Genomic DNA, 11,670 nt, shown 5'->3' on the forward strand with positions numbered 1-11,670 from the left:
CATGAAATCCATTACGCTTATTAGCGCCGTTTGTGAAATCCATCTGTCGAATATCGGTCTGTTTCTTTTGATGATATTTTCTTCCCTTTTTGAGAACTCCCATCAGACGCATCGTTACAGCAAGAGATCCGGACAATGTCCTGAAGACAAGTCTTAATGGGCGATTCCACTACATCAGACCTCGAAAGAGACTTTCAATGAGACCAATGCTAGGAGGCGTCTGGATACTTTCAGAAAAGAATCAAACCTGAAGATGTCTTTCTTCAGCAAGTTTAAGTCACCGTTGAAAAAACAGTTTTTATCTTCTTCTGCCCATAAGGTATCAATATTTAATTTGGATGGTGACAAATATTCCTTCTGCCGACGGCTTTAACTATTCATGTATAGCTAACATAGGAAACGATTAGAATCGATATATCATTATTCTTGATTTCTTCACAGAGTAGTGTTGGCAAAAGTTGTCGAATATTTGTTTCAAGCACCGTGTTCCGAAGTACAAGTGATAATCCAATCGACATTAATCCACTTTGCTAGTTACCCAAAGGAAAAGGATAGTTAAATGGGTTCTGCAAACACCAAAAAATAAAACATATTTTTCACATGCTATAATCAACTTCAACAATCACTGGCTCGGCCGTCGATATTTCCAACAAAGGAACAGTTCTGATACAAATATGAGATGGGTTTCAACTTTCCAAATGAATGCAACGGATATTAATATATTCCAGATCTTTCTTCAACGAAGCCAATTTTTAAAGACGTTTTGGAATCTATGATCAATTCCACGCTCAAGCGATATGAAGATGGTCTGCAGAGAAATCATTAGGGACAAAATGGGATCCTAGAGACTTTCATCCCGGATGCTCATGGGAAACTGTTTTATCAGAATGTATGTTACTTTCCATAATTGGAAACATACTTCAGTATTTTCAGATTTGACGCTGTGGTCAGTAATAATCAAGCTATATGATGGTGGTTTCTAGCTCCAACTTGACATCATCAGCGTGCATCGCACGCAGACCGAGTATGATGTCCGCCAGATCATGTCAGTCGCCTCCTACTAAGAGATATGACATGGTTTTATCTGACACATGTATATATAACTTAGCATGGTGATATAATCTCCGTCACAAGTGAATGTGGTTTGTAAATTCTAGTGATTGCAGTATTTATAAAAGGAAACGCGTGTCGTCAGAGAACATTACATGTATTCAAACAGACGATGTTTCAGTATGTTCTTTTTTCAGAAGAACAACTGTGTAATGACCATTTGCTCTGATCAACACATTAGACTTGATGACCGAAGATGTAAATTTGCGTGGCAGCAATACTTTACACAATCCTTTCTTAAAGATTAGCGCATTAGATTTTGATGCGCTACCGTACACTTATGAAAGTGTGCCAAACCTGAAATAACTTTCCATAGTGAAATGGGATCCTAACGGTCATGAGTTTTCAGGGTGATATAATGTCAGAAATCCTTGATTCTGGCTTCCATTCCAGGTTCTCATATAAAGGTTCTCTTTACCTTTCACGCACAGTCAGCACTAAACCCATCTAAATGTATCCTGCGCTTTGTACGCACTGATTCGGGATTTTCTCCAACGCCGGCACACCACGTCACTGAAACACTGTTAAATACGGCCAGAGGACAAATTCACCTTCATTTGACCTCAAACAGTATAGTCTGTCAAAACAGCACAAATACTAACATGACATTTTCTCAAGCATATTAACGCAATCAGTCTTCAACACCTTCGTACGTTCATCTACTGGATAAAGAAAACACACCCAAAACAAGTCAATATTGATTTTACAACAAATAATGTCGCACTGTATATTATCAATGTACAAATCCAGAGTGTAGCAGCATAGTTACTAGGTAGCTAATAAGATAATGATGACATGCAATAATAGGCCCCAGAGGGACACCACGTTCTTTACTCCCATTTCACATTGGTGCCAAGCAGCGTGTTGGAGGAAATTGAGGTTTCACATTGGCTAACACTTCCCAACAGTTAAAAAGGTAATCTCACGAGTCTCCAGGAATCTGTTGATAGTTGGGAGCATTGCCCATCAGTTTATTATACTTTCATAGTGCTGCCGTTGGCTTATTTTCTCCTTCCGGAGTAATCCCATTACCTATGAGACAGAGGCATTAACCATCATTATAGTGTACTTTCCGTTTGTCGTAAATGTATTTGGTCACTTAAGAGCAAATGTGTAAGTTAGCCCTCAGATCAAACTTCTATTTTCAGACCATTGAGGGGACTAAATGCTGAGTATCCACTGCAAAACACTCAGATGCTCTTGACGCTGAAACGAGAACAGGCGATACTGGTCGTTTCGAGGCTAGTGAAATCACAGACCATTGTTTTCTTCTGCGTCTATAGATCTATAGAGCTAAATTCAATTCTCTGAACCTACGACAAAAATACATGCGTAGGATGTACAATGATATGAAGTACTTTCATGGCAAAGTCTCTTATCTGACTTAGCATGACAGAGGCTTTGGTATTCCGTACAGTGGTTTTCTTTGTTATGATAAATAGTGGTCTTACATTTGCATTCTATTACAAACATCAACAAACTACAATTTCTGTTTTTCTACTCGGTTGTCCTGGGCAAAATGTACACATACTATAGTATATATACCGACCTATAAGTGTTCCACATCAAGCTTACACACATCCTTTGGTGTGACAAAACAAACATAAGTTGCTCTGTGACAAACTCAAATCAATTTATTTCTGCACAAAATGTCTAGCTGTGAAAAAGAAGCAAACATATAAATGATTAATGGTGCAAAAAGACAAGTTTCATATGTACCTTTTGGCATCCACGTAGGGGTTAAAAGGTGGAAAGGTCAGTTCTGCAATCGCATGTCATTACATCACACTGCGCAGATGAACGGTCATGACGTTGATCACTGTATTGGCTGATCGAGATCAATTGTTTATAAACCTTCGACATGTAGCCGGAGCCTGGATGGGTACGAAGCTAAACGCCAAACACATAAATAAACAAAACATTCCTAAATTTTCAATATACAATGGTAAAATTTTGTAACATAGCTGCCCCTTTTACCTCATCCATGATGGAACGTTATAACGGACCACAGCAAAAATAACTTGGTTTCCGTTCTTGCAGAAACCTGATGGATACTGGGTAATGTAGGTTTCCGCTAGGTTTCAGTTTCAGGAAACGCACAATGAGAGTTTCCGCATAGTTTCCACAACTGAAACTAACAAGTCTTAGTTTCCGTCATGTTTCCGTCAACTGAAACTGTAGTTGGAAGTTTCCATTTAGTTTCAGTTTACTGAAACCTTTATAGGTGGAGTGAGTACGTTTCTGGTCTTCCGCAAACCTTGTGGATCTTGGGTAATGTAGGTTTCCGCTAGGTTTCTGTACAAGGAAGATGACAATGAGAGTTCGCTTAGTTTAGAAAGCTGAAATATGTTGTATTATCTTGTTATATTTATTACATATTTATTTGAACAAAAAACATACTCTGGAAATGTTATGATTCAACTGTTTCATTTCTTAGAAAAGCTCACATTTTAATGCAACAGGGCAGTTGTAGTAGTACACAATTCGCTGTATTAAGAAACTGGGGCGCTCAGAGAAGAGTAACAGAATTCTCTCCACAGAAGCATTGCTCAGGAAGTAGGCACACTGAATGAAGACGAGCTAGCCACTACACAAAGTGCTTTGTTCTTCTGTAGATGTTTGTTGGTGTATGCGAGTCCTGGTTAATATCTAGCGAAACATCTGAATCCGAATCAATCAGGCTCTCACATTGTGTTGGTAATAGCTCGCAAACCTTGAATGTGCTGTTAATATCTTGGTCACTGTCAGTGCCTGGAAAGGAAAAGGACATTCAGTTTGAATCATCAATTCAACTGAGAGACAATTCACTGAAGAAAAGCTTGTAAAATCTAACATTTCCAATGAATGAAACACAGCAATATATATGATAATGCAGATAACATGTATTACAAATATTAAATACGTATTACCATTTGCTCACTTTCAGTTATTACAGTTACATGTATGATACATACATTAAATATATTAAACATGGATAGCAAAGTGACAGTGCAAACTTGATTTTTAGTGAAATCTAAAAATTCTTTGATGACTAACCTGATGAAACATTTGTCATTCACCCGAAAAATCTTTACAAACTAACAAACATCTTGTCGTTACGGAGATGGAGATAACGTGTTTTTCTTGAAACAGACGTCCGGCAGTGAGGACAGAAAAGCCGTATTTCTCAAAGGTTTATTGTATGTATGTACATAGTGTCTGCTTCATTATAAAGCTATATGAATAATATTGTTATAAAAGAGATTCCCTTACCGGGCATATAACAGATAATATAGCGTGAATTATAAATACCAATGAAGGCGTCTTGTCACTCTCCGAGTTTGTTGGTCCACAATCCATATCTGTAAATCAAATAACTGACACAATGATTCTTTCAGAAATATGAAACTTGAGGTGTGATAATAATGTCAATGCATTGTAGGGCTAACACATGCAACATGTACTGATGGGCAAGGTTTTAATGGTTATAAAACAAATATCAAATCATCAAACTGATTAACTGGTACAACTGGATACACAGAACTGACACAGAACATAAGATACTAGATAATTTGATGAACTAATAAATGTATGATGTGACTTGGTTGAAATATTTCTGGAGTACAGATTGTATGAATAGATATAACGAAGACATATATACGGAATATCTCTGGGTACCCATGTTAAAACAAATATTGTAGAAACCAACTATATTTCTGAAACTTATTTCTCGTAATTTTAGGCTGTCTTTCTTGACAATTACTTGTCGCAATGTCCACAAAGAACTGTGTCCCTGCAGCAGAAAGTGCCACGAATAGTCTACAGAAATTATGCATGTACAAATCATAGCCAAAGGGTCAGTGGGATTGTGCTTCATTCTTCATTCACATTGACAAATGAATTAAGGCCTGAAAGAAATTGTGACACATCACCAAATTATATTAGTAATAGTAGTAAAGGTATTCATCAAGTTAACGTAAAGGGTAGATAGGGATAGTAGATCTGGGTGTACAACTGAAAAGAACAAACAATGTTAATATTTCTAACCCCCGTGCATGTTTTGAGCACTGTGCGTAAATTACTTACATGGTATGTGGGGGGAAGGGGGGGGGGGGGTCCATCCAGCAGAAACATATCCGGATACTACCTTCTCCTGACAGGATTTTAGAAAATAACTTATTTGCCACAATAAAGTTCCCCATGAGTGCTAAATCAGTAGGACTCATGACGCTCGGGCCTGTTGAAGTAAGGTGAACATGTTTTCACAATTAATCACTGTTAATAATCACAAGGCCTACATATTGATGCTTGACACTGAGAAAAAACAATCAGTGACGCTAATGCGATGAAAAGACTGCTAAAACCATAACTGCCCACTGTTGTCACTTTGAGTACTTACATTCAATCCGCTGAATTCCACTTTTCACACTCCCCTTTGATGTCGGCAATGTAAACAAATAAACGAATGGCGACAGGATCACGTCCACGCGAGACTATCTAATTGTTACAAAAACAACTCACAACAGGGTGTACCTTCCTCTTTTGTTGTAGAACGCGGAAATCTACTGTCAAATGGTCACATTAGATTTATTTTTAAAAAAACAATGACAAAACTGTGTATTTCCCGTGAGTGTTAGCGAGACGCCATCTTGTTTGGCGGGTAGGAACAAATTTGTTTTCCTAGCAATTATTTTCAAAACTTTAAGCATAAGATGGCTGCGTCGTGTAAACTTTGCCATGGCCACCTCACTTTCCCCAAAAGCACTCGACGAAAGAATTCGCGACTTGAAGAAGAAGGCAGAGAACGGATGCGAGAAACACGGAGTACCTCGGATGTGTCAGGTATGACCGAGGGTTTTTTATTGTCAAATAACGTTTAAAGAATTATTGCGTTAATGACAGAAATCCGGATAGATTCTAATGTTTATCCCTCGATTGTATATTTTCGCTTGTATTATTTTTAAATGTTATCGTAAAATCTACGTAAAATAGATTGAAAAATAAGTTTGTTTATATTCAATTTCAATAGATCGACATGGTATAGAATGCACCAAGCTTGTATTTGTAAGTAACTATCTTAGTACTAACCACAAGTATTTATTTAAGTTTAAAGGGGCAGACTTTGATTTTAGTGCTCCTGTTAATAGTTTGCAAATTTTAGCGTTGCAACTCGGTTAACACTTGTACAAAAGGTGGGGGAGGGGAGGGGATGAATTACGATCTGCATCACAAAGATCCGCCATATGTAGTGGTTCACTCATGGGTTTACTGGGTATTGCAAGATATATTTCACCAATTCAGATATATTTTAAAGAATGATAAAAATGATGGGCTTTTACAATGGCAACATTTCGGTGTAATTTATTAAATGCAATCCGGGATCATTAGTGAAATGAATTTGTTTACCCCCAAATTCGCTCAGAGGGGTCAGATGTGTTTCTGAACTATTTAAGGCAAACACTAAATTCATGTAAGAAACTGTTAGCTTTGCGTAGGATACATTTGAAATTTAATGTAATTTTTCAGTAATTTAATACATATGTGTTAAGCATAATCATATATATATATATATATATATATATATATATATATATATATATATATATATATATATATATATATATATATATATATATATATATTTAACGTATTTGATTTAATCTTTTAGGCTGTTGTGAGAAAAATCTTGACACGACTGCTCCTGGAGGATCACCCTTGTCTATCGAAGGTATGTGCTCATGTAACTAGGTAATTTCACTTTGAATATTTCATTAATTCACTTCCCTACGTACGTTTTCTCAAAATGAATAATACATGAAAGTATCATTTGCAAATGGATTTGAATAGCCGGTAAACAAAATCGGTTTAACATTACACCTGTGTGAAATTGCCATCAAACTGACTCTTTGATTTTACAATGCTTAATTGCTGCAAGGTTATGTCATGTGATATAACTAAAATTCTTTTATCATGATCTTTATGTCAGTTGTTCACTTACCGGTTGCATAACTTTGGCAAACAGGATGTACATAGAATTTGCACGAAATAACACAAAGGATGGTTAGCCTTTTTGGAAGTTATTTTAAATCATTTAACTACAAAATGGTAAACTTTCAGAACAATATATGTGTTCAAAGTGATATATCTGTAGTTTACTTGGTTGTATAATTTTCACTGACGATCTTTAATTTTTATTAGACATTGTGTTGAATGCATGATTGAATGAAGTGCAAGGAAAATGACATTTGTTTTTATTTCAGTAAAGCCGGTGACGAGGACTCTATGAATATAGTAGTCAAAGAAACAAGTGACTATATCACGACCAAGGATGGTCAATAGGATCTTGTGAAGGTAATTTTACTCACCTGCCTGTCATTATAAATAGCTAATGATTTAATTAATAGTGTAAAGACAGATTTATGGATGTTAACTTCAGTAACCCAGCCAGCATGGCATATATAAATACCTTTGCCTCACAGATGAACTAAAATGTGTGAAACATGCTGCATAGTACTTTAAACATTTATTTTCAGAAGCGCTTTGTAGAGTGTGGCGGAACAGGCGTGATGTTCTCAGTAGACAAGAAACCGGAAAGAAAGTGTCACACAGAACAGCAGCAAAAAAAAACAACAAAAAGAATGAAATCCGTAAGTATATCTATTCGAATAATGTAATAACATGTAATAACCCTTCTCATTACAATGTCTGATGACAGAATCTAAGTTCCGGAAATATACATTTAAAATGTTTATGGATTATTGCTTTTTACATTCTTAAGATATGTAACACATGATTCAGATCATAATTTCATAAATCATAACATAAGAATCAAGTCAGTTAATGATGATATATGATTATGTTACTACACTTCAGTGACTTCATGTCACTTCAGATCAACAGATTGTGTGTCCATAAGAAAATAGGATATGTCATTAAATGTGATGAACTGCTTAACAAGTGTTGGGGTGATTAATGAAATAAATAATTTGTCACGACACTTCCTTTTTAATAATTTGCAATCCATCTTGACATTATGGTTTATCTGTTGATTGATTTTTGTTTAATTTTCAGAAAATTGCACTGCGCATGAAAAGCCTGAAAACTATTGACTGGCCAGATCGACGAAAGGAAAGGGTTTCAACTATACTTACCTTGGAAATGACTTCACCATTTGTGAGTGATGAAGAAGATGCCAATTTATTAATCTCTTACCCCTTTACCTGGGAATCTAAACTTAAGACGTCTGCACTGGACTCAGCCACAATTTTCAACGCCACCACCAAAGCTAAGGCCAACATGAAGACCAGGATGCGGCATCCAACCAGAATGACAGATATCCGCTGAAGGATGCCCAAATGGGCTAGTAAATAGCTAATCGATCACATGAACGCAGTGTTTTCTGTGATCAATTAAATTTGAATTATTCTCAATTTAAAACTTTAATAGTTTTGATATTCTGATTGTATTTCAATTAATACAATTTTATTCAATCTTAATTTTTATCTATTTTCCAAGAGACCTTTATTTACTTTAAATACGTTTTTTGTACTTTCAATGTAACCTAAGTTCTTTATTGCATTTTATTTCATTGTTGTATTGTATTGCATGGTGTGTGTTAAAATATGTTTAGCATTGACTGACTGTGGTGTGTTTTTCTGTGTCAGCGTGAGGAGGTGCAGGAGGAGTCAAGGGATGCAACTGTTATAGCATGTTTTTAGAAATATTTTTGTCATAAATTACAAATGTTGATCTGTTATCTAGTGCTATATCTTTTTATTATTTATTAGATATATGTTTGATCCATATTTGTCTGAAAATAAAACAGTGAATCTTATTGTATCTTTTGTTTTTCTTTATGTATACTCGATGATTGTACACAAACTCCTTATATTGTCTTTGCCAACCAGGAGTAACAAGAATGTTATATGCAATGACACACATTGAATGACTCCTGTGAACCTGAGTAAATGAAATGCTGTGGCAACGGAAACTCTGCGGAAACTATGTAGGTCAGTTTGTAACTGAAACTCTGCGGAAACCTGATGGAGTCTTGGTAACTGAAACTCTGCGGAAACCTGATGGAGTCTTGGTGACTGAAACCCTGCGATAACCTGATGGATCTCTAACTTAACTGAAACTCAACGGAAACTTGTTGGAGCATGGGTAACGGATACCGTGCGGAAACACTTAGAAAGTGGGTAATTGAAAGTTTCCGTCATTGCGGAAACTCAGTGTAAAAGAACGGAAACTCACTGGATTCTTGGTGGAAACTTAAGTTTCAGTCCACTTTCCATCAGTGGACCCAAGAGGGGCCATGCACTTTGTTCTTTTTCAAATTGGATTTCAGTGGTGTTTCGGAGATCGGAGAAGCTGTGGGATCACATCAGCTAATATTTCCCAAAAGGGACGAAAATAATCTCACTAGCCTATGGGGATCCGTTCTCTGTATAGAGAATGTTCGATCATTTTGTTGTATGCTGCAGGCTTTTACTTTTGTACAATGATTACGGGTGAGACAGAAACAAAGACAATCATTAAAATGCAATTTACGTTAAAATATATTAGGTAACTTACAGGGAAACGTGTGCATTGAAAAAGCTTCTATTTTCAGACCAGAACCCAGGGACCAAATAGCGAAAGTCAACTGCTGAACACTGACATTTAGTTGATAAGGACGTAATTCGTTACTCATCGGTACATATAGATTTAATACATAATGGTTTAATACAAAATGTGTGAATATGTTTGTTAAAATAAATTGTATAACAGCATGTTGAGGCTAGCCCACAGCCCTAACAAGGTCACGTTTGGACACCATGAAGGCACACTGACCGGCATATCTAACTACCAGGTTACCAAATACGACCACGCCTGGAGACCATTTTGGAAATTAACGGTAAGTACTACTATTGACATGTTATAATTTTACCTGGAGTGTGTTTAATTGATTGGAAAATGTAGTTATGGTCGTTGTTCATCACTGAAGATGGGAATAAGCTACTGTCAACACTAAGGTGTAAATAGACTCCAGTCTTCCTTCTGAGGACCAAACGTTTTAACTACATGATCAGTGTGCCTTAAATGAAGAGATATATACAGTATATGTTGGTTCTCTCGTAATAACCGGCCTCAGGTGCAGTGGACATCCTGTAAATAGCCTGGTAAATGCGTTCGTTCGTCCCACTGGTTTCTGTTGTCATAATTGTTGGCTTAATGTCTGTGATTCTTCCTTGTCTTTCCTAAATTAGACATTAATATTTCGTTTTAATTTACTTTGTGTACTACAGCTGTCCAGGAAATATTTTCAGTGACTTGTATTTGCAAATAAATATCATTCACCAAACATGATTCGATTCCGATTGACACGCAACACTGTTGAGCATGGGTGAGCAATTCTCTTGAAAATACGAGAATGCATGTCTCTCCGACTGCCATCCCAAGCACTTCAAGCAATGTCATATGTCATTCATACTGACGTCACACTTCTTGTCGTTGTTATGACCAAACCACTTCTGAAAAGTGGAGTGTGAGTTAGTGAGTTACAATGTAACATACCATCATTCATTATACCATTATTGGTGAATCTGTCCAATTTGTTGTTTGTTTAGTGTTTAGTGTCTTTTGGTCGTTCTCACATAATGTCCTTGATCTTACTACTGAACCGGCATTTCACCTCTGCAAAATAAAAGTGATTGTATTTGCTGAATGTTTGGTATGTTCACCTCAAGGCGCGTCCTATGGGACATCAACACCTGAAGCCCTATCAACACTACATCACACAACCATACTCTTCACTACGAGTTTCACTAAAGTGCTAGGCATCAAAGACCAGCATCACTTCATCTAACATCAAGCTTAAGGTGACACACTGCACAAAATGGAACACTCATCAAAGCGGCGTTGAACAAAAGTCCTTAATTAAGCATAAGGTAACAAATGGTGAAAACTGAAACATTCGTCAAAGCGGTGACGCAAGTCATTCATTCAAATGCATCGTACAATTTACTGCACTAACCTTACTGTTTGCAAAGACCACTGTGCATGCATGGCAATGTTGATAATACACCATCATATTAGGCATAAGGACATTGCACTGATATTTAAGGACAACATGCTCATTCCATATTTTTTTGTTTCAACACATGTTGTGTGTGTAGGTTGAAGAGTATTGCAGTTTGATTTGAATATAATGTATGTTCCTCTGATGATAGTGCATCGATCTTGGTGATTCGCAGCTCATTCGCATGGGTATTTTCGATTGTTTCTCCGGGTGATAAGGTCTACGTGACTTATAGATCATTGTTTATATACCTTGACATATCGAGTCCATTTGCCTCTGTGGTGTTGATACACCGTAAACGATCATGGTCCATTGTGATCAGGATCTGTTTGTAAGTTCATTTTCATTCAGCTGATTGCTTTTGCCAATCAACCATGCATTAGTCTTGGTGATCAACAGTCTCCCTGGATTGATGCTCACAGAGGTACCTGTCATTCTGTTAGCATGGTCCTTCCTACCGTTGTAATGGTTTTATAGAAATCGTTCATATTTTACCAAATTTTGTTTAAATCCAATATTCC

General features: G+C 36.6%; 1 long non-coding RNA gene across 1 annotated transcript; it reads left to right on the forward strand.

The window, feature by feature from the left end:
- The first annotated feature begins 6,729 nt into the window (after window positions 1-6,729).
- LOC137281497 (uncharacterized) lies at window positions 6,730-7,713 on the forward strand. Its single transcript, XR_010956742.1, has 3 exons — window positions 6,730-6,817; window positions 7,350-7,440; window positions 7,623-7,713. It is a non-coding gene; the product is annotated as an uncharacterized lncRNA (long non-coding RNA).
- The last annotated feature ends 3,957 nt before the right edge of the window (window positions 7,714-11,670 follow it).

Source organism: Haliotis asinina, chromosome 1 (assembly GCF_037392515.1).
Source record: "Haliotis asinina isolate JCU_RB_2024 chromosome 1, JCU_Hal_asi_v2, whole genome shotgun sequence".
Taxonomy (NCBI): domain Eukaryota; kingdom Metazoa; phylum Mollusca; class Gastropoda; order Lepetellida; family Haliotidae; genus Haliotis; species Haliotis asinina.